This window comes from Anolis carolinensis, unplaced genomic scaffold (assembly GCF_035594765.1).
Source record: "Anolis carolinensis isolate JA03-04 unplaced genomic scaffold, rAnoCar3.1.pri scaffold_9, whole genome shotgun sequence".
Classification (NCBI taxonomy): Eukaryota; Metazoa; Chordata; class Lepidosauria; order Squamata; family Dactyloidae; genus Anolis; species Anolis carolinensis.
The window spans coordinates 16,078,366-16,098,980 of NW_026943820.1; the positions used below are offsets into that span (position 1 = coordinate 16,078,366).

Here is a 20,615-nt window from a genome sequence, read left to right on the forward strand (position 1 = left end):
ATTTGCATCTCCCAGAGAACACCTGATTTGTGATGACAACTCACTGCACTAATTTCTTAATGCTTAATTATAAGATGGCAATCATATAAAAAAGAAACATTTGATTGTTCAATGAAAATGTGAAAGTTTTATATTAATCATTATCAATCAACACATCTTGTAATCTGAAGCACCAATCAAATAAGAGCTGAGTTTTTCTCTCTCTGCTAATTAGGGCTTGTCTTCTCTATTTTCATCATACAGAATTGCCCTGACGTGAGTTTGCATTTGGGTTGTCTGAAGGATAGGTACTAAAATTTAACTCCTATTGTCCTTCCTTTCCCACCATTACCTGTAGTGGTCCCCACAATGTGAATGTGAAAGAATGTGAAAGACATGAGTCCTACAGAGAGGGAAAAGTTTCACAGACTTAGCAAGTTTGCAGAGGGTTTGTATTTGTGCCATTTATATTGTATTGAAATTTCACAAACCAGCATGTAAAAGAATGGATGATGCTGGATCATCCAGCTTTTCAATTAGTGGATGAGAATAATTGCCGGGAAAGGTATCAAAAATAAGAATTATGTTCAAGGAATACTTCCTTCTTCTGGAGCATGACTACGCCAAGATCTCCACAGACTTGGAAATCCCAAATGGGGAACTTGATTTGACACTTTCAGAATTACTCATATTTAGATAAATTTGCACAATGTGTCCTGGAGGCCATGTAAACTGTAGCTTGAATGAACTACATATTTGGACTATATCTTCTAACATTTCACCTGTTGCCAAGATATTCTAGATTTTATTGAGAAATAAAACACCAGCTAGGAAAGGCTGCAGCAGTTTGCTTTTGCCTCAGTCTACAGGGAAAGGCAAAAACCTACCCCCTCCTCTTGACTGCATTCTACTTTTTCACTTTGAACTCAATCTGCAGCTACTGAAATAAGCAGAGGGCAAAAAGGGATGTGGGATGAAGAGAGAAAAACTGGGACATTTTAAGAACAGCTGAAACAGTGAGGTGGCAGGGCAATGATCAGACCCGTCAATGCCCAATAGCGATAGTTAAAGGGTATGAGCTTCTGGAAGACCCCAACCAACATGATGACATGCTGAGCTTGCGGAAGCATTCTGGAGCTATTCCAAGCCAGGGAATGCACCAATTTTTTTGGAAAATACTATGGAGCAGCCCCACTGTTTGAGGTGAGAGTGGAAAGCTGAAACAGTCCACTGTCTAGACAGGCCAATACTGCAACCCGTGTTTCACTGCACTAAACCATGCAGGAGATTATGATGATAGATAGATAGATAGATAGATAGATAGATAGATAGATAGATAGTATAAACTTTGGATCACATAGGGCAGGGTTGAGCACTCATGGGGTGTTTCCTTTGCTGTCTGTGCCCCTAGATTTCACCTCACTTTCTGTCCCTGTGAGAATTGGATTTTGGAAAATTTGGCTTGTTGTGGAAACAAGGATTGGAGAGAAAGCTTCAGTTGAGATAACTTTCCCCCACTATAAGAGCACTACCAGGAGTGGATTTCCTTTTGAACTGAAGATTTCTTTCACTCTGTGTGGTCTCATACCATTCTTAACTGTGAGTTATTTGTAAATCGGATGTTTGTAACTTGGAGAGAATCTGTAATTGATACAATGGACTGACACTAGATTTATTGCCATGTCTAGAATTTATAACTATGTCTTAGAATCTTAGATATAGGGTTGGAACCATGGTGTTATGGATTTCCATTCAGATAAAATGTACCAGTTAAAAATACATTTTAAAAAACCAAATATTTTAAAAATGTACCAGTTGGGGCCCCTGGTGGCACAGTGTGTTAAAGCGCTGAGCTGCTGAACTTGCGGACCAAAAGGTCCCAGGTTCAAATCTCAGGAGCGGAATGAGCGCCCGCTGTTAACCCCAGCTCCTGCCAACCTAGCAGTTCGAAAACATGCAAATGTGAGTAGATCAATAGGTCTGCTGGGAAGGTAACGGCGCTCCATGCAGTCATGCTGGCCACATGACCTTGGAAGTGTCTATGGACAACGGCTGGACTTAACGTCAGGGGAAACCTTTACCTTTACCTTTACCTTTACCAGTTAGTATAAAATGTGGGAAATAAGTATTATGCCTTCTTGTCCTTTAAAAAAAATTCCAATAAAACATTGGGCTATTGAAAAGTATTTATATCATTCATTTATAACCTTCGACAGCACATATGTCGTTCTTGTTGCCCATTTTCTTTCTGTTGAGGGCTTTACTTTATCTAAGTTGTTTATTCATTTTATAGTTTTCTATCCCACCTTCTAGAGTATGTACCCTCAAACGGTGGCTTTTATAACTGTATCCAATTATTCAATCAACTGTTTTCTCACCAAATATTTAATTTATATGAATGTTGGACTGTGGAGCTCTAAAAGGTTTATATTGATTGTAGGTTTCAAGCCCATATGTTTTATAATTGAATTCTGTCAGTTGGATATCTAAGATGCACTTGAGTATTCAAACATCCCAGGTGCAATCAGTTTTAAGATTATTACGATTTTGAATTCTTGCTGATACCCAGCAGTCTTGTGCTGTCATAGGGGTTTAGATAAAGAGATCCGCAAGTCAAGAAGATTATCCCCCTTAAGATAGTAAGAACTGCTTATGCTAGACCAGAGCAAGACTACATCTAGCTCCAGTAAACAGATGCTCCAGGAACATCAGAAACTAAGGAAGATGGTGGGATTCATCCTGTGATGCTTTTCAAATGTTTGATTCATCTGTCATGATTCATATGTCAGTTAGATTTATTTCCATGAATTGTTCTCTGTAAAGATATACAGTAGAGTCTCACTTATCCAAGCTAAACGGGCCGGCAGAAGCTTGGATAAGCGAATATCTTGGATAATAAGGAGGGATTAAGGAAAAGCCTATTAAACATCAACAGTCTTTTAACCCCACTGACTAAAATGAGAATGCTGATCAACCTTATAACATTGTTACCCTCTCAACGAGGATATTCAGGTGACATATTTTGAACACTCAAAATGCTAAGTGTTGAGAAAGGCACAACCAAAAATGATGGCTATACATACCATCAAGGATATCCTTTTCCCCAAAAATAAGAATTCTGATCCCCACAATGACATTTCCCCTCATCCATTTTCCAACATTGCTATAACTAAAAACTGCAGTTGAGCATTTAGAAATATACGTTAGTATCCCAAGAAAAGTTACCAGGGGAAGGTGAACACAGCAAATATATGAATTCTAGGAGCGAACCATTTCAAGCATCTCACTGTAATTCATTGAATTTGGGAATTGAAGGACAACTTCATTGGGGGACAGATTTATTCTTTTTTAGGATCATTTTCCATGTTTTGGTCCTCCTGAAGCTGTCCTTCTTGCACACAGCCCTTAAACACCTGTAGCTGCACTCTTAACAGCTCTCCGTCTGTCACTTGCTCAAAAGATGCAGCAAGTTAGCATCTTTGAAGGCCTTTTAAATTCATTCCATATGACAGGGTACCAAAAATTCAGCTTTGGCAATTTACATGACAACCTTTGAAATTCAGATTTCCATGTGTATGTATGTGGTTTACTGTGTAATAGATTTAACAGCTCTCTTGGGGAGGGGGAAGAAAATACTTTTAACTGTTGGGCTACTTATGAATACACAACATTTTCTTCTGTCCACATTTTTCCTCTGTTCTTTTTGGAGTCACAACTGTAATCAAGATATTAGTGAACAAGGTTTTGTGGTGGTTGGGCAGCAGAGGCGGGAGCGTTGTGTGCATTTTCTGTCCTTTCAAAACAGCAGAAAACAGGCTTGCTTTGACCTTGTTAATGCAAAGGCCACTTCAATAATCTGGCATAATGATTTTTTACATTAAGGCCCAGCTTGCTTTGGAACCCGCGTATGTCCCAGTAATATAAGAACCGTCATTTTGCACATTCTGATCCCATTATGTTACATTGTTACTGAATAAAGACTGGTATTATGTTGCTCCTATAAAGGGCAGAAGTGGCTGGAATTTTATCTGCTGAACGAATCAATCTGGATTATGTCAGTTGAAAAGAATTGTGGGCTGCAATCTCCAGCAGATGGGGGCAGGCATTTTTTTCCTTTAAAAAATGAAATGAAAAACTATCTGTTTGGTTTCTCTAAATGCGTCAACTAAGATAATACCTCTGTGAAGATGATTGGGGGGAAAATGAAGGTTTTTATTCTCCCTCCTTTGCGTCGATTTTACTTTATTTTTCAATGAAGGCTCCGCCAATTATCATTTCAACATTAAGTATTAGGAGATCAATTGAGAACTGAATGCTATTTCCTAACGTTAATACAGTGTTTTCTTTAAGCCGTCTTTGACAGGCTGTCTGGGCTGTGGGAAAAAGACTGAGTAAATAATGAGGAAAGGATTTGGAAAAAAAGAGAATAGGTGGAGTTTGGCAAACGATGTGAGCTATTCATCAACAACTCAACAAGGATGATGGAAATAATAAGTACCCCTTAAAGAAAAAGGAGGAAAGGGATTTTTCCCCACTCCCTTTTTTATGATACAGATTTCTTAAAAAGAATCCTAACACGTTTCTTCTAAAGTTTGTAGAACTTTCCGATTAGCTGATTTTAAGCTTCCTGCAACCTGCAAAAGCACAAATAAGCAAAAGCGCCCCTTTGAAATGGATCACGAACGTTCGAAAAAGTTTGCATTCTTTGCCAATCAGTGGGAAAAAGTGTCTAGTTTCCTGTCTGTTCCCGCATTTTTTTTTACCGTGTGACATTGTCATTTAATAGCTAAAGAATATTAATGTATTTCTTTTGACACCGGAGAAAAAAAGTCTTCATAGAAATCCCTTGTGTGAAATAATTTGTGTGAACCTTGAACCAAACAGAAATGAAATCTAGCTCTTATTATACCCTTTATTTATACAGTACAGAAAGCGTTTGAAATGTAATACCGACATGGATATATCATACAGATTCAGAGCACGGCTTAAAAGAAAATAACTTTCTTACATATGGATTTATTTGTGTTTCTCCGTCCCCATTAAGAAAGCAGTGTGCTATTGTGGCAAAAAAGAGAGAGATGTTTACCTTCTGAATGAATACACATTTTTTAATATTATTGTGCTCTGAGTTGTTGGATTTCTACTGAGCAGATCTAATTCCACCATCTGCAAAGTTCCTGATTTTATAATACTTATAAGCTGTTTTTAATCTATTTTTACTGCCATGTTCTGTCCTGAAATGTCAAAGAGAGCAGAATAGGTCTTGGAATTAACATGACAGTTAAGAAACTTGGCAAGGTTTTACAGCAGATTGTGACATTAACAAAATACAAAGGAGAATTGTGAAATTAACATTAATGCATGCTTGCAGACACTATAAAAATCTATATGTCCATGATCAGGGAACTAAAAATAGAGATTCCCCCCCATATTGATGCCATTAAATGCAGATCTCTGCTGTGAAAAGAAATTTCCATATGAAAAGCAACTTAGTAAAAAGTAATGCTGTAATCCCTCTCTCTGGGTTGAACAACAGGTTTATGTATCCCAGGTCAAGTAGGCATATGGCTCTTTTTGTTTGCCAATTTTTTTGTGTTAGGCTTTTTGAATCTATGATGAGACTGCTTTAAAAGCACTAACATTGTCTTTCAACAGCTGCAAAAGATATAAGATGATAGATGGGCTGGTAAGTGGTGCTGTTGGTTATTAAAATCCACAGATTGGGTATTAAATCACGAGGAGGGGGCACATCCTTTTCCAAAGCAGAGAGCTTAAAAGCAGCCATTCACGGTGGCTCCCAAGAGGTCCCTCTCCAAACAACACACATCCTGCCGTTCACGCATCCTGGGAGACAAGAGCGGAAAGGCTTTGCGCAAGCTCCAGGGATTGGCCCCTTGACACCGGGGCTCTGGGGCCAAATCTTGCAAAACATTCACATTCTAGCATCCCATCCTCTCATCTCCCCATAGCTAATAGACAAAACCCTACCTACTAAATTGAGCAGATAATGAAGTGTTGAGGCAGAATATTGAAATACAGAGGGAAATATGGTCCATATTGAAGTATATTCTCAACTAAAAAAAAGGAACACTCTCCCTTTGGTCAATGTTGGAAGTATAACACCGTGTAACACTATGATTTTTGTTCCTGTGTTATAAATGTCATTTCCTAATTAGGTCTATCATGAAAACATGGAAAATGTTTATTAAACTGCCAAAACTTTGTTTCTGTGGGAAGGACATTTTGCTCTAGTTTTTCAATGAATATCTCATCATTGAGTCTCAACCAATTCAACCTAGTTTGTGGCAGCCACAAAAATGAAGTGTCTGGATTTTTAGAACTACAGTAGAGTCTCACTTATCCAACATAAATGGGCCGGCAGAATGTTGGATAAGCAAATATGTTGGATAATAAGGAGGCATTAAGGAAAAGCCTATTAAACATCAAATTAGGTTATGATTTTACAAATGAAGCACCAAAACATCATGTTAGACAACAAATTTGGCAGAAAAAGTAGTTCAATATGCAGTAATGCTATGTAGTAATACTGTATTTATGAATTTAGCACCAAAATATCACGATATATTGAAAACATTGACTACAAAAATGCATTGGATAATCCAGAACGTTGTATAAGTGTTGGATAAGTGAGACTCTACTGTACTTTCAAAGTAAGGACCACCCAATTAAACAGGAACAGAAAATTACATAGTATAATTAAAATGCCCCCCTGGCATAGAACTTGAAACAGTTACTTTTTAAGTAACATCTCTCAGAATTCTGTGGACTCTATGAATACTTGCATGTTTTTTCTGGAGGATTCTGAGAGCTGTGTTTTGAAAATATCTACTCTTGTAGGAAGCAAGCTATGCTCTTGAAGTCTTCAACCATCATAGGTATTTAAGTAGCATACTTATTTGGGACCGAATCTGTGACAATAACACTCAAGATAAACAGATCTACTTCCTGGATTAGTTGTTTGCCGTAGAAACATCCCAACCATGATGGGTAAAAATGGTACCATCAATTGGGGTATCTTAAATCTTCACCTTCTGCACCCCTCATCTTAATCCAATAATAGTCAAAGAAGTTATGTTTCTTATGTGAGAGATATAAATATGTTTCTTTTAGTAGCTTCCAAGTTGGATATATTTGTCTGTAAATCATTTAAATATATCTATAGTGCTGTTCCCTATTTCTGGATCAAAATGTTTTAATTTAAAGACCTCTTCCCTTCTACCTTTCTTTTTTATATCTGAAATTATATATATGAAAATTTAATTAATGGTTTTAATATTTATATGTATATTTTTAAATATGTTGTGAGTTGCATCTGTAGAAAGGCAATTTAGAAATCTCCAAAAGAAATAAATGAATATACTATTATCTATTTTTAGATTCCATTACACTTGCTAAAACCCCTATTTATCATCCACCCCTTTAAAAATGAATACACTATTCATTCTGGTCCAAAATACACTTGTTAAAAACCTGACTTTCCCTTCTCTTCGTCTCTCTCAACTCTTTCAAAGTCTTCCTCCTCTCCCATATTTTTGGCAATATGTGTGTTTTCATCGTCATTGCGATTCATCTCTGGTGTCCAGTTTCCTCCATCTGCCTCTCTTCCTTTTTAAAGTAGCTCTGCAATTGCATGCCATAATCATGTGCAGCTCTGTTCTCATTCTGTAGAATGTTCTGGAATACGTCTATCTTCTTCCCTGTCTTTGTATCTCCTCCTCCTTTCTCTGTGGATATACTTGTCTGTGCTTGCCATTGCATTTCCTTTTGCCATTGCCTCTTTGTCCATTGCCTCTGCACCATTCCTTTCCTGGGGCATCACAAGGCATCATGCGGGTCCGATTTCCCTCTGAATCTTTGCTGCCGCAGCCATCATTCTTACAACTTGCATCCACTCACCACAACGTGGAAAACTTGACTGAGGAAAGAACGAAATACAGTGGATATGGAGGGGGCATCATAACTACCCTGTTCATATTGTTCCCCATAAAATGCCATTTAATTTCCATTCAATTTCTGCAGTGCTCTCCTCAGGGCTGTAGCCAGAAAAAAATTTCGGGGGTGGTTTTTGAAAATTTAAGGGGGGGGGGATTGAACTCCTAACACCCCCCCCCCCCCCCCCCGCTACAGACCTGTCAATATCTGCTTGAGATAGTGCCTGGAGGGACTCTTAATTTTTTGCGTCTCATAGACTTAGCATGGGGATTTGGTTAACCAGTTGAAATTCATGAGTAAACCAGGTTTTTTTAACCTGAAAATTTTCAGGGCGGGGGTTGAACCCCTAAATACCACCCCCCCCCCCCAGCTACAGGCCTGGCTCTCCTGGCTGTGGAACTCTTTAAGAAGAAACAGTTCCTCAAGGTCCAGCCACAAATGCTCGTCTCAAGACTCCCTTCAACTAGGAGAATGTGGAAAGCATTGTTTCTGAGCAGCCCAGTATTCAGTGTCTCATGCTGGAAATACACTGCCATAGAATCCAGATTATCAATGCAGATAATCCAGAATATCTGATTTGAACTGGATTATATGAGTCTACACTGCCAAAGCAGATATTCTGGATTCTATATGACAGTATTGATGGGTCATTCTTTGTCCATGCTGTTGCCAAAGGTAGATTTCTGGAGTCATGTTAGCAGTTCACAATTGTACATTTAAATCTCTATCAATTAGGAAATTGTAGTTCCACCTTCAATTATGTCATGACTTCAGAACAGGATGCCAGCCATAATGCGTGGCTTCTCATAGAACCTAGATCTCCATTGGAAGTTTTGCCAGCTATCAGTATGCTTTTGCAGTGTTTATCATGTGAGTTGGTGTTACCAAACAGTTAGCTTTGCCTGGATCTACACTGTCATATTATACATATGATCAAAGCAAATAATCCAGATTATCTGTTTTGAGCTGGATTATATGAGTCTACACCACCATATAATCTAATTCAAAGCAGATGATCTGGACTTTATATGGCAGTGTAGATTGGGCCTGAGTTGACTCCATATTGCTGTTGACTACCGGTAACACTAGGGAATATTCAGGGTGATTCTTAATTATTATTTGAGTTTTACTAAATATTATTACTGGGGGATAGAAAACATATTACAGGGATCATTCCCCAGTGGATGAAAGTAATACATAGACAAGTATGCAGAGTATGGGCTGAAAGAAATATGGGCTACAGTACCCTGTGAACATCCCCTGCATGTACTTCTTTTATCACCAAGGATTAGACAGTTAGATTATCACTTATGTATGTAATATGATTTTTGTTCCTGGGTTATAAATGTCATGTCCTAATTGGTTCTAGCACTAAAACATGGAAAAGACTTGTGGAACTGCCAAAACTTTGTTTTTGCGAGAAGGACATCCTGCAGCACATTTTGCTCTAGTTTTTCAATTAATATCAGATAGAGTCTCAACCAATTCAACATAGTTTGTGGCAGCCACAAAAACAAAGTTTCTGGAGTAGAACAACCACTTTCAAAATAAGAACCACACAATTAAACACGAAATAAGACTTTCAAACTACGAACAAAACCTTTTTCAGATTTTGTCACATAATGTTATACAAATCAATTGTTTCATCCACCAGGCTTTGGCTTAGGCTGCCATGTTGAATATTAACCTGAGACCTTCCATTGATTGCCAAAGAAGAAAAGATGACAATTTTCTTTAAATTTTTTATCCGCCATGTGACAGACTTGTGTTATTATGAAAGACTGCTTAGAAAGCAAGGCCAAGTCCTCAAAGTGTAGATCACTGACCTTCCTCACACCTTTCAACTTACCACTGGTGTGATTGTGAACTTTTTGTTGGACACACTCACCAAAAACAGTTAGTGAGAGGTGTTGCCAAAAGAGTTTCCCATCTTTATTCTATGAACTGAAATTCAACTAAAACCAACTGGGAAGATCCAAGCTACTTATTTGCTGAAGGAGGGGATTTGTAGGGCTTAGGTGAATGGATTGACTTGTCTTCCCACAAAAGTGTAAACATGTTTTTCACGAATAATTTTTACCATCTTCCTTCCAAGAAATCCTTGTCTTGGACAAAGGTGATGAGGGTTTAGGTTAATATAGAAACAAAGTCATCCAGGTTATCCTCCTATGACATATATTTGAGTCATCACTTGTGATGACTCATGGGCCTTGTAGTCCTGCTCATGACATTGTGATGCCTGATGAAGAAGAAAACTTGGGTTTTTTACCTTCCCAGTCAGAACTGGAATCTTCTCAGCAAGATCTTTCCCAGGCAGATCTGGGAACCTTGCACCTGCAAGAAAGCTGTGTCCCAGAAGTATGTCAAACAAACCCTGAGCCTACATCTCCTGTGTTCTCTCGCCATGAATTTTGTAAACAACAGAGAGGTTTGGAAGCAGCCTCGCGCAGGAGTGCTAGAATAACAGCTAAGAATTTAGCCAATTAAGCCTGCTTTTCGTGAGAATCTTTAAGGAGTCAAACATCTGGCCTCAGAGTTTAGCTTTCGTTTCTGGTTCCCAGAGAACTGCTTCGGCGGGAAAGTTAGACTCTATATAGGTGTTTTACCCGCGAAGTAACTTTGCGGAGTCAATTCGTCAGCCTCCGGAGCGAGTTGTGTCTGGACAGCGCGCTCCGTTTCAAGCCTCGTTCCTGCTCAAGCCTTGTCCTGGTTTCCAGCCTTCGCTCCTGTTTCCCAGCCTTTGTTTACCTACGGACCTTGCCTTGTTTCCCAGGACTAAACCTTGCCTTGTTTCACGGATTTTACCAAGTTATTCCACGGACCTTGTTCTTGTTCCTTGTTACCTTGTTCCACGATTCAAGCCTTGTTTCAAGTATCAAGTTATTTCCTAGCCTTGCTCAAGTTCATGGACTAAAGGACCTTGTCATCTCCCCTCACTTTGCTTGGCAAAGTGAGTGTTTCGGTTATTTGGATTACAACTTTGGACCTTAATATTTCATATTGGACATTGTTTCTTTGGACTAATTCTGACCTTTCCTGAAAGGTCTAATTCTGGACTATTTTCTACACTTGTTTTTATTAACTTTATATATTCCTTCAATAAAGATATTAGATAGATTCTGGCCTCTGTGTATGGTTATTGGTGCCTTGCAGCCTGGGTCCTGACATCACTTCATATCACAGAAACATGGAGTTTCTAGGATTTTTTAAAGCTGTTTTCTAGTTTTCTCTTATTCTCTCATTAAGGAATGATTCTTCACACATAGTTCAGAGTTAAGAAAGGCATTGAGAAACCATTCCTGTGTCAAAATGCATCTCATTTGCTCTCAGTCTTCTTCCTAAGGCAGCATCCTCTTAGTGAAATATACATTTTAAGTGCAGCTTATGTATTCCTAAGTCTCTTTTCTGATGGGAAATAGAGTTTCCACACCTGGCAGCTGCCAAACCCTGAGAGGTGCTGCTGTTCTTCTATCTTAGTAGAGGAAAGAAACAGGTGATTTGCACCAGGAAGATCTAGTTGTTCTTCAAGTGGGAGGAAAAGGCAGGTGCCCCCCATTTGAGAGCACATCTTCCATTCTCCCCCTCTGACCAAACTGAGACCAACTGTTTCTGTATGATTTCAATTGTATCTCCCTCCCTCCCTGATAATTCACTATGTAACATGATTTTTGTTCCTGGGTTATCAATGTCATTTCCTAATTGGTTCTACCATAAAAACATGGGAAAAGTGTATTAAACTGCCAAAAGTTTGTCTTAATGGGACATCGGACAGCACATTTTGCTATAGTTTTTCAACAAATATCTCATCATTGAGTTTCAACCAATTCAACCTAGTTTGCGGCAGACAGGAAAAAAAAGGCTTCTGAAGTAGAATAACTACTTTCAAAGTAAGGGCCGCACAATTAAACAGGAAATAACACTTTCAAACCAGGAACATTTTTTTTCAAATATTTTTACATAGTGAAGTTGACAGTAACAAAACCCTTCCTGAACTTATGCTGAAAGGTAGTGGGAGTTTGTGGATGTGTACATGCGGAGCTGCACATACAGGTAGGATTTCATCCTACTTCTTTTATTCACCCTATAGGAGGATTTGGTGGATTGGAAGTAAGAAAGTAGTCAGTTGGTTATAAATATCATGTTTATTTGCGTTTGGTCATATCTTAACGTCTAGATAGGTCTCAGAAATATTCCTGCAGCATTAAGTTCCACAAAACTTAAGACTAGGAGACAAGTTCTATTTTTTGAGTTCATAATAAAATACAGGGGTGGAAAACATTTTTCAAGGCATACTGGGCAGCAAAATGTGCCCAGGTGCACCAATAGTTGTCATTCCCATATAGCCACACCTACAGTTGCTATTTGCATTGGGGCAAGTGTAACGTGCATGCAAAAAAAGTGAGCTTTGGTGCAAGGTCGAATGAGATCCATAAGAATCACATTTTCTGCTTATTCAAATGCAGGTTGCCTAAATATTTGGCTCTCCATTGCAAAGAGAAAATATGGCAATTCAGAGTTCAAACGGTAAATTTATTCCAGACAACTTGACTTGTTGGAGCTTGCATCAGGTGCCCACCCAACTTGAAGATCAGTTCCTCTCATAACACTGTGAAACATGATTTTTGTCCCTGGGTTATAAATGTAATTTCCTAATTGATTCTATCATAAAAACATGGAATAAGTTTATTAAACTTCAAAAATGTTCTCTTTGCGGGAGAGACATCCTGCTTTAGCACTTTTGCTATAGTTTTTTCATTCATGACTCATTGAGTCTCAACCAATTCAACCTAGTTTGTGGCAGCCACAAAAACCAAGTTTACGGAGTATTAGAACTACAGTAGAGTCTTACTTATCCAACATTCGCTTATCCAACGTTCTGGATTATCCAACGCATTTTTGTAGTCAATGTTTTCAATACATTGTGATATTTTGGTGCTAAATTTGTAAATACAGTAATTACTATGTAGCATTACTGCGTATTGAATTACTTTTTCTGTCAAATTGGTTGTATAACATGATGTTTTGGTGCTTAATTTGTAAAACCCTAATCTAATTTGATGTTTAATACGCTTCTCCTTAATCTCTCCTTGTTATCCAACGTATTCGCTTATCCAACGTTCTGCCGGCCCGTTTATGTTGGATAAGTGAGACTCTACTGTACTTTTAAAGTACGTACTGCACAGTTAAACAGGAATAACACTTTCAATTCAGGATCAGAATTGTTTTCAAAGTTTGTTACATAGTGTAGTCTGACCCTTGGTATAAAAGTGAGAAGCACTGCTGAACTTTGGCAAAGATCCTAGTTTTGTGTTGGGTATTTTGCTATATTGCCCTTAGGTTAAGTTGTATCATTGTGTAAAAATGCACATGCATAACCAACGTGCAATACACAAGAGATCTATGTGTAATGGCACAGAATGCTCAATATTTATTTTGCAGCCTTGAGCCTGAAGTGGACATGCCATAGCTGACAGCAATGTCCTACTGCTTCTGTAAAGGAACTTCTTAACTACTTGGTTTGTCATCTCTATTGCCTTCCTAGAAATCGGCATCAGAAGTACTACTTTCTCTCCTCTTCTTCCCATCTCTTTCTGTCTCTCATTTCTATTGCTTTGTTATTATGAGACTTTTCTGCAAATTAAGCAGTATTTAAGTAGAGCTGCAGTGAATCCTAGGAAATACATAAGTGCATTTACCCCATGAATATACCCGCTTCCATTGTGTGCCTGTCTTTCCATGTAACTGAATGCCCTCATCCACCCTCTTGAGCTCAGAGTCATGCCAAATTACTGCCTTTCTCTTTTGCATCTTTCCATACATGGGATTTCCCATACATTTGCCATTATGATGGAAATTGCTGAGCATTAGAAAAGTAAAACCAGGGACGAAACAAAAGACTGCTTTATGAAAGACTTGTATACATTATTTTTTATCCCCAGAAAGGCATTTTTAGTGTAGGTGTTCCTTTGAAATTCATACAATGGAAAGTTCTTCAAATTATTTTTTCAACAGCTGGAAATCCTTATATAGCCACATGAGGGAGCTCACAACCTGAAAACAAGCAGAAAAGATAGTGTTTGTGAAAATGAAATAACATAAAACTTGCTGAAATTTTTGAGAGCTCTCTTATACAGAGAAAGAAAAGGAAGATTTGAAACATTTTTCTCTGACATACATTGCATAAACAGATGAAAGACTAATATAGGTAGATCGATTTTTTTCCCCCTAGAACACACATGTGTTCTAGAAATTCATCATTTGGGGTCAAATAAAAACACTATTCTGCCTCTGTGTTTCACTAACATTTTTTAAAATACAGTTTTTGAATACACATCACTCATGTGAGCATGTTCTGTATTGAGAAGAAATCTCGCTGATGTCATTAAATATTTTTCTAATTATATGTTCATAGAACAGATTTGTCCATATATTAAATTAACAGAGGTGTACAATCACATAACAGAGTCCAGGTGTTCTAGCTTTAGTACATTTATATGGTATTAGATAATTTCCACATAAACAATTAACATTCCCTAATTCAGGGTCTGAAAAAGAATATTATTGGCCAGCCAGGATTTAATATATATTTTTAAATATCAGATGTTACTGTATTGTAGTTGAAATATGGAGAAGGAAACTGGATGTTTGTAGATTTTTAATTTTATTGAAATGCTTTTAATGTACATTGCTTTGAGCTTCCTTGTGGAGAGAAAAAGCTGGGTATAAAATAATAATAATAATAATAATAATAATAATAATAATAATAATAATAGCAGCAGCAGCAAGACTTTGAGGAGAGTATCTGTGAGTTTTTGCAACCAGAAGAGTCATTTCTGCTATGTGTTCATGTGAATGTTGGAGGGAACAGTCTTATGTAAATCTGTTTGAGAATTATGCCCCATTGAACCCAATGGCATTTGGCGTTAAATAAATCTGCACAAGACTGGTCTGAAACTGGAAATGTAGCTTTTAAGGCTGTCTTATATTTACATGCCTACAAGTGTTGTGCATTACTTAAAATATTTATATTCCACCCTTTATTCCAGTGAGCATTTTGCAATAGATGCAGTTTCCAAATCATCTCCAAGGGCAGTCCCTTGTAGAGTGCATTACAGCAGTTGAGTTGCAAAGTTACTGCTGCAACGATGACTGTTGAGACGTTATTTCTGTTCAGGAAAGGCCATAGCTAGCGAACCAGTTGACGTCCCCAAACACAATGATAAGGATGTTATTGTGGAGGACTCCCAGTTTATCCATCTGCTCCTTCATGGGAAGTACAACCCCAACCTACCTAATTTCTGCAGAAGCTAAGGGTAGAAAGAATATTTGAAACTACAGTAGAGTCTCACTTATCCAACACTCGCTTATCCAATGTTCTAGATCAGGGGTCCCTAATCTTTTTAAACAGGGGGCCAGTTCACGATCCTTCGGACCGTTGGAGGGCCGGACTATAGTTGGCCACCAAACAATAATAACAACAACAACAACAACAACAACAACAACAACAAAAAGGGCGTTGGAAGAGACCCTTTGGGCCATTTAGCCTGACCCCCTTTTGCCTTTGTGCACCAAAAGCACAAGCAAAGCACCCCTGACAGATGGCCTCCCAGCATCAGTGAAAATAATAATAATAATAATAATAATAATAATAATAATAATAATAATAATAATAATAAAAGAGGGTTAGAAGAGACCCTTTGGGCCATTGAATCTAATCCCCTTCTGCCTTTATGCAACGAAAGCACATTCAAAGCACCCCTGACAGATGGCCACCCAGCCTCAATGTTAATAGCAATAATAATAATAATAATAATAATAATAATAATAATAATAATAATAATAATAATAATAAAAAGAGGGCTGGAAGAGACCATTTGGGCCATTGAGTCCAATCCCCTCCTGCCTTTATGCACCAAAAGCACAAGCAAAGCACCCCTGAAAGATGGCCACCCAGCCTCAATGTTAATAATGATGATGATGATGATGATGATGGTTGTAAGAGAAGAAGAGACCCCTTGGGTCATTTAGCCCAACCCCCTTCTGCCCTTGTGCTGTGGGGGCCGGATAAATGGCTTCGATGGGCCGCATCCGGCCCCCGGGCCTTAGTTTGGGGACCCCTGTTCTAGATTATCCAATGCATTTTTGTAGTCAATGTTTTCAATATATCGTGATATTTTGGTGCTAAATTCGTAAATACAGTAATTACAACATAACATTACTGCGTATTGAACTACTTTTTCTGTCAAATTTGTTGTATAACATGATGTTTTGGTGCTTAATTTGTGAAATCATAACCAAATTTGATGTTTAATAGGCTTTTCCTTAATCCCTCCTTATTATCCAACATATTCGCTTATCCAGCATTCTTCCGGCCTGTTTATGTTGGATAAGTGAGACTCTACTGTATTTGAAAAAAGTGTTTCTCGTGTGTCAGGAGAACCTAATGAAGGAAATCCTGGACCAATGGGAATCTATGCAGCTCAGAACTTCTCCACTACAAAATTCACATGGGTTATGTGTGCAGAAAGTAGAAATCTTTGAAATAGCAACATTATTTTCTGTTCAGAACATCCTGTTTTCTATGCAACCCCTTCTGTGCTGTGGTGCTGGGAGTGTGGAGGGATGGGTGTGTTTTGTAATGTGCGCTAGGGAAAGCATTTAATTTCATTGTACAATGTACAGCAACAATAAAGTTATTCTATTCTATTTCCCTTGTGTTTTAGACCAAACAATTCCTAAACTGTGAATAGTCTTCAAAAACTGTGCAATTTTGAAGACTTCTCTTACAACCATAATAAAATTGCTAAGATTATTCATTGCTTCCTTCAAGAATTTTTTCAGGGAAAATTATATCCCTATTGCAAGCTCATCCTGGCTTCACTTCCAAATACACTGAAAACACATGTATATGTGGCCATTTTGCTGCCCTGGTCCATCTCTGTTCTCATGCCACACATCTTGTCTGTAAATATGGCCTGGTCTATAGAATTTGGTTTATATTTTTAATACGGGGAAGTACCTAAGAGCAATATGAAGGGCTTTGCTAATATTGACTATCTTTTCCCCCTGTGCTTATGGTTTTAGGAACCCATCTGTATTTCCTTGTTTTGACAGAATCCTTTTTGCTTATGATTTGATCATTTTCTTTGACACAGCAGTATGAAAATAGTTCACATTCTACATAGTTCTATTTATAGTTATCACAAGTATATCTACACCTTCCAAAAAGCCATGGGCATGATTCTAGTTTCATGAAGCTAAGTATTGCTCGTTGCTTGTCAAAAAGAAAAAAAGACAAAAAGAGGGGAGAACATTTGATCTCAATGTAATGATGTGAAAATTATTTGTAAGGTGATAATTTGATGACTAGGATAAAGTGCACTGTGTGCCTTTGTAGATCTTTCATCTTTATCAGGTCTTGTCTTTTGTGAGGTTCCTTTATTATACCTCTTTTCACAATTTCTGAATGAAAGAGCGTTAGCTTTTTATGTTTCACACACTGGAAGGTTCCTGTTTGATGTAATGAAGATGTCTTTTTGCCTCACACCTGGTGTATCATTCCCACGAGATATTTCAGCCCACAAGTATCTTCCATTGCTAATGAAGACTCTTTCCTTCCCTTTTAGTTTTTACTACCCCAAACACCCAGTACACTATGCCACACAATTTTTGTTCCTGAGCTATCGATGTCATTTCCTAATTGGTTCTATAAAAAATTGAAAAAGTGTATTCAACTGCAATTTGGGGGGGGGGGACATCCTGCAGCACATTTTGCTCTAGTTTTCCAATTAATATCTGTTAGAGTCTCGACCAAGTCAACATAGTTTGTGGCAGCTACAAAAATGAGGTTTCTGGAGTAGAACAACTACTTGCAAAGTAAGGACTGCACCATTAAATGGGAACCATAATGTTCTTCTTTAGGGAGAAAAACGCAATGTAGGATTACAGCCAATGTTTTTCTTCAAGGAGGACAGTTCTGTTTTTTGAAACCATCTTCTGTTTAAAAGATGATGGTTTCCAACTGTTGTAAATTCAGTTCAAAAATAAAGAACCATAAGATGGGAAAGTCAACCATTGTTCCTCAAATGCATCAACCATAACAAGAATACTATATAGCAAAATTTGAAAAAATATTCTGTGCCTGGTTTGAAACTGTTATTTTTAAGTCTACATTGAACTGTCCCCCTTAAAAAAGAACACCATAGCTATTCTCTTACATTGGACTGATAAGGCATAAGACTTCACCAAAAATTCTTCTGCCTCTCCCCGTACTGTCTGCTGTTGGAGCATGTCCCCATATCCCATTTAGTGGCTGACAGTGGGCCAGCATTTCCCAGTAAGTATCCAACCTTCTTTCTACTGCTGAGAGCAGAAGGAAAATGTCATATGTGCTGGATGTCTTGAGTTCCAGGAGAAGTTGTCTTTCTGTTGTTAGCTTCTGAAAGATAGCCAGATACTACTGCTGTCCTCTCATGACCACCAAAAGACCATGAAAGTGGACATGGGCTTGTTGTACGTGGATGCATTGTGTGTGTCTTTCCGCAGCAACTTCAAAATTATATATGTGTGTATGTATGTATGTAATGAGAGTTTACTCTTCCAAATGTCATAACGAGGATTCAGGCCATCGTCATCCTTCACTACATGGTGATAGGAAATTGATTGGGGGCTGCTTTGGGAATGAGTAGCTTCCTCATATCTAGGAGAAGGTACATAGATGTAAGGAAAAGTAGGAAGGACTTCTTTTCAAGACTGGGATGGCAGTAGCCCAGAATCCATCTTTGAACTTCAGGGGCAGAGGATCCTCATGAGCAAAGTGCCTCTGAACAGTCAGCTCCACAAATTAGTCTCTGCCCCAGTTTCCTTTTGTTTCTATTCCTCTCTGCTTCCAGTCATCTGCTCTTCCTCTCTCACATTGGACCAGATGGTGCTCATTTATTCTGCCATTATGCCAAAATAACTTCAATACAGTCAATGTCGTCTTTTCTTCAAGGCTATCTTTTCCTCCTTCCCAGCTGCTCTTCCCTACTTACTTCCTATTTGATTCCCTCAAGCCATCTTTTCTGTCTTTAGGCTCCTTCATGTGAGTTTAAAACACACCTGCTACCTACCGCCAACATGTTGTTTTTGCAGAAGGTACATCCTGCGCCAGTGGTCCTAGGCTCTGGCAAGGCAAAGTATCTTTTGGGCCTCAGTTTCACAACTTGTTTTTACACTGGCAGATATGCAGTCTCTTTGGATTTCTGTCCCCATCATCCCCATTCATGCTGGAAGAAATTCCCATTAAATGTACCTGAGGAGAAATCTAGCTGCCGTTTTTATTATAGTATGTGTGTGTATGTGTGTGTGTGTATACACACACACACACACACACACACACACACACTACAGCATTAAACCACTACATAATGCTGGGTCTCATTTCTTGTATTAGACAATGTTAAATTTGCCAATATCATAGTGGACTCATTAAAAATAATAGAATATTTTAAAAGCTCTGAAAAAAACCCTGATAAGAATTCTGGACTGAGAAACAGCCTGGGCTACTGTTTCCTATGTAGGAAATGATGCAGTATGCTGTGCAAAATTTGAGTACTTTTCTTCTATAGGAAGCAGCTTTTTTTCTATAACAAAAACAATGCATAGAAAATGGTGTTGGTTGCAGAAACATAGAAAAATACATGTGAATTTTGCCCAGAATATGCTCTGTGGTCAAATAGTCTTTGAAAACTACATTGCTTTTGAAGACTTTCTTGGACTATTCTCCCAGTGGGAAGAAAATGGCTAAAATTATTCACTACTTGCTCAGAAAGTTTAGTAAAGAATTGCATCTATATGGATCACATTCCGGTGGACCTTTTATAGAGAGGCTTTCTGGCTCAATCAAAACTATCTGCAGCTAGTCCTCGGAAAGATCCCTGTCTGAAACCAGAGTTGCTGTTAATAAGTAAAGAGAAATCAAAGCCAGATGACATCTCTCAAATAATTTGTCATGAAGCAGCTTCCTGTGTCCTTAAAGGGAATGTTTTGATTGGTGTCAGGTCTTCATTCCGATTGTAGTTTAATACATCTTTGTGGAGGATCAGGATCATGCCCAATTCAATGTATGTTCGCTGAAAGTCAAAGCAACACCCAAATTCACATGACTCTCTTTTTCTAGTCTGGACTATGGTAATATGAAGGGAGCTTCTGTGGAAAGGCAGTCTCCAAGTTATGAATAAGATAGGTTCTATAGGTTTGTTCTGAAGTTGAATTTGTATGTAAGTTGAAACAGGTACATTTTTAAGTGTAACTCAAGTCAGAAATGTATATATCTTTTAGCTTTGGATGGCATAGGGAAGGGCTAACACCCCTGTGGCATTTCCTTAGCTTTCTGTGTCCCTCTTCAGAAGATTTCACCTCACTTTCCATTCCTGTGATCATTGGATTTTGAAAACTTTGGCTTGTTGTGGAAACAAGGATTGGTGATAAAGCTTCAGTGGAGACCTTTTTGCCATGATAATAACTCTTTCAGGGGTGGATTTCCTTTCTAAGGAGTAGATAAAGCCCTAAACGGTTCGGGTCCGGCTTCTCTTTGTGATCGCATTTCCTACTATGAACCTGCAAGATCCTTGAGATCTGCTGGGGAGGCCCTCCTCTTGCTCCTGCTGCCGTCTCAAACACGGCTGGTGGGGACGAGAGAA

At 38.3% G+C, this 20,615-nt stretch overlaps 1 protein-coding gene and 1 long non-coding RNA gene across 9 annotated transcripts in view; one reads left to right on the plus strand and one right to left on the minus strand.

The window, feature by feature from the left end:
- The window catches only part of znf536 (zinc finger protein 536), a 486,877-nt gene that overhangs the window by 416,266 nt on the left and 49,996 nt on the right, over window positions 1-20,615 (plus strand). The gene's annotated exons all lie outside the window — the stretch shown is intronic.
- LOC134293645 (uncharacterized) overlaps window positions 12,454-20,615 on the minus strand; it is a 55,106-nt gene continuing 46,944 nt past the window's right edge. Inside the window, exon 3 of the long non-coding RNA XR_010000589.1 lies at window positions 12,454-13,983. This is a non-coding gene — a long non-coding RNA (uncharacterized LOC134293645). The remainder of the gene's footprint in view (window positions 13,984-20,615) is intronic.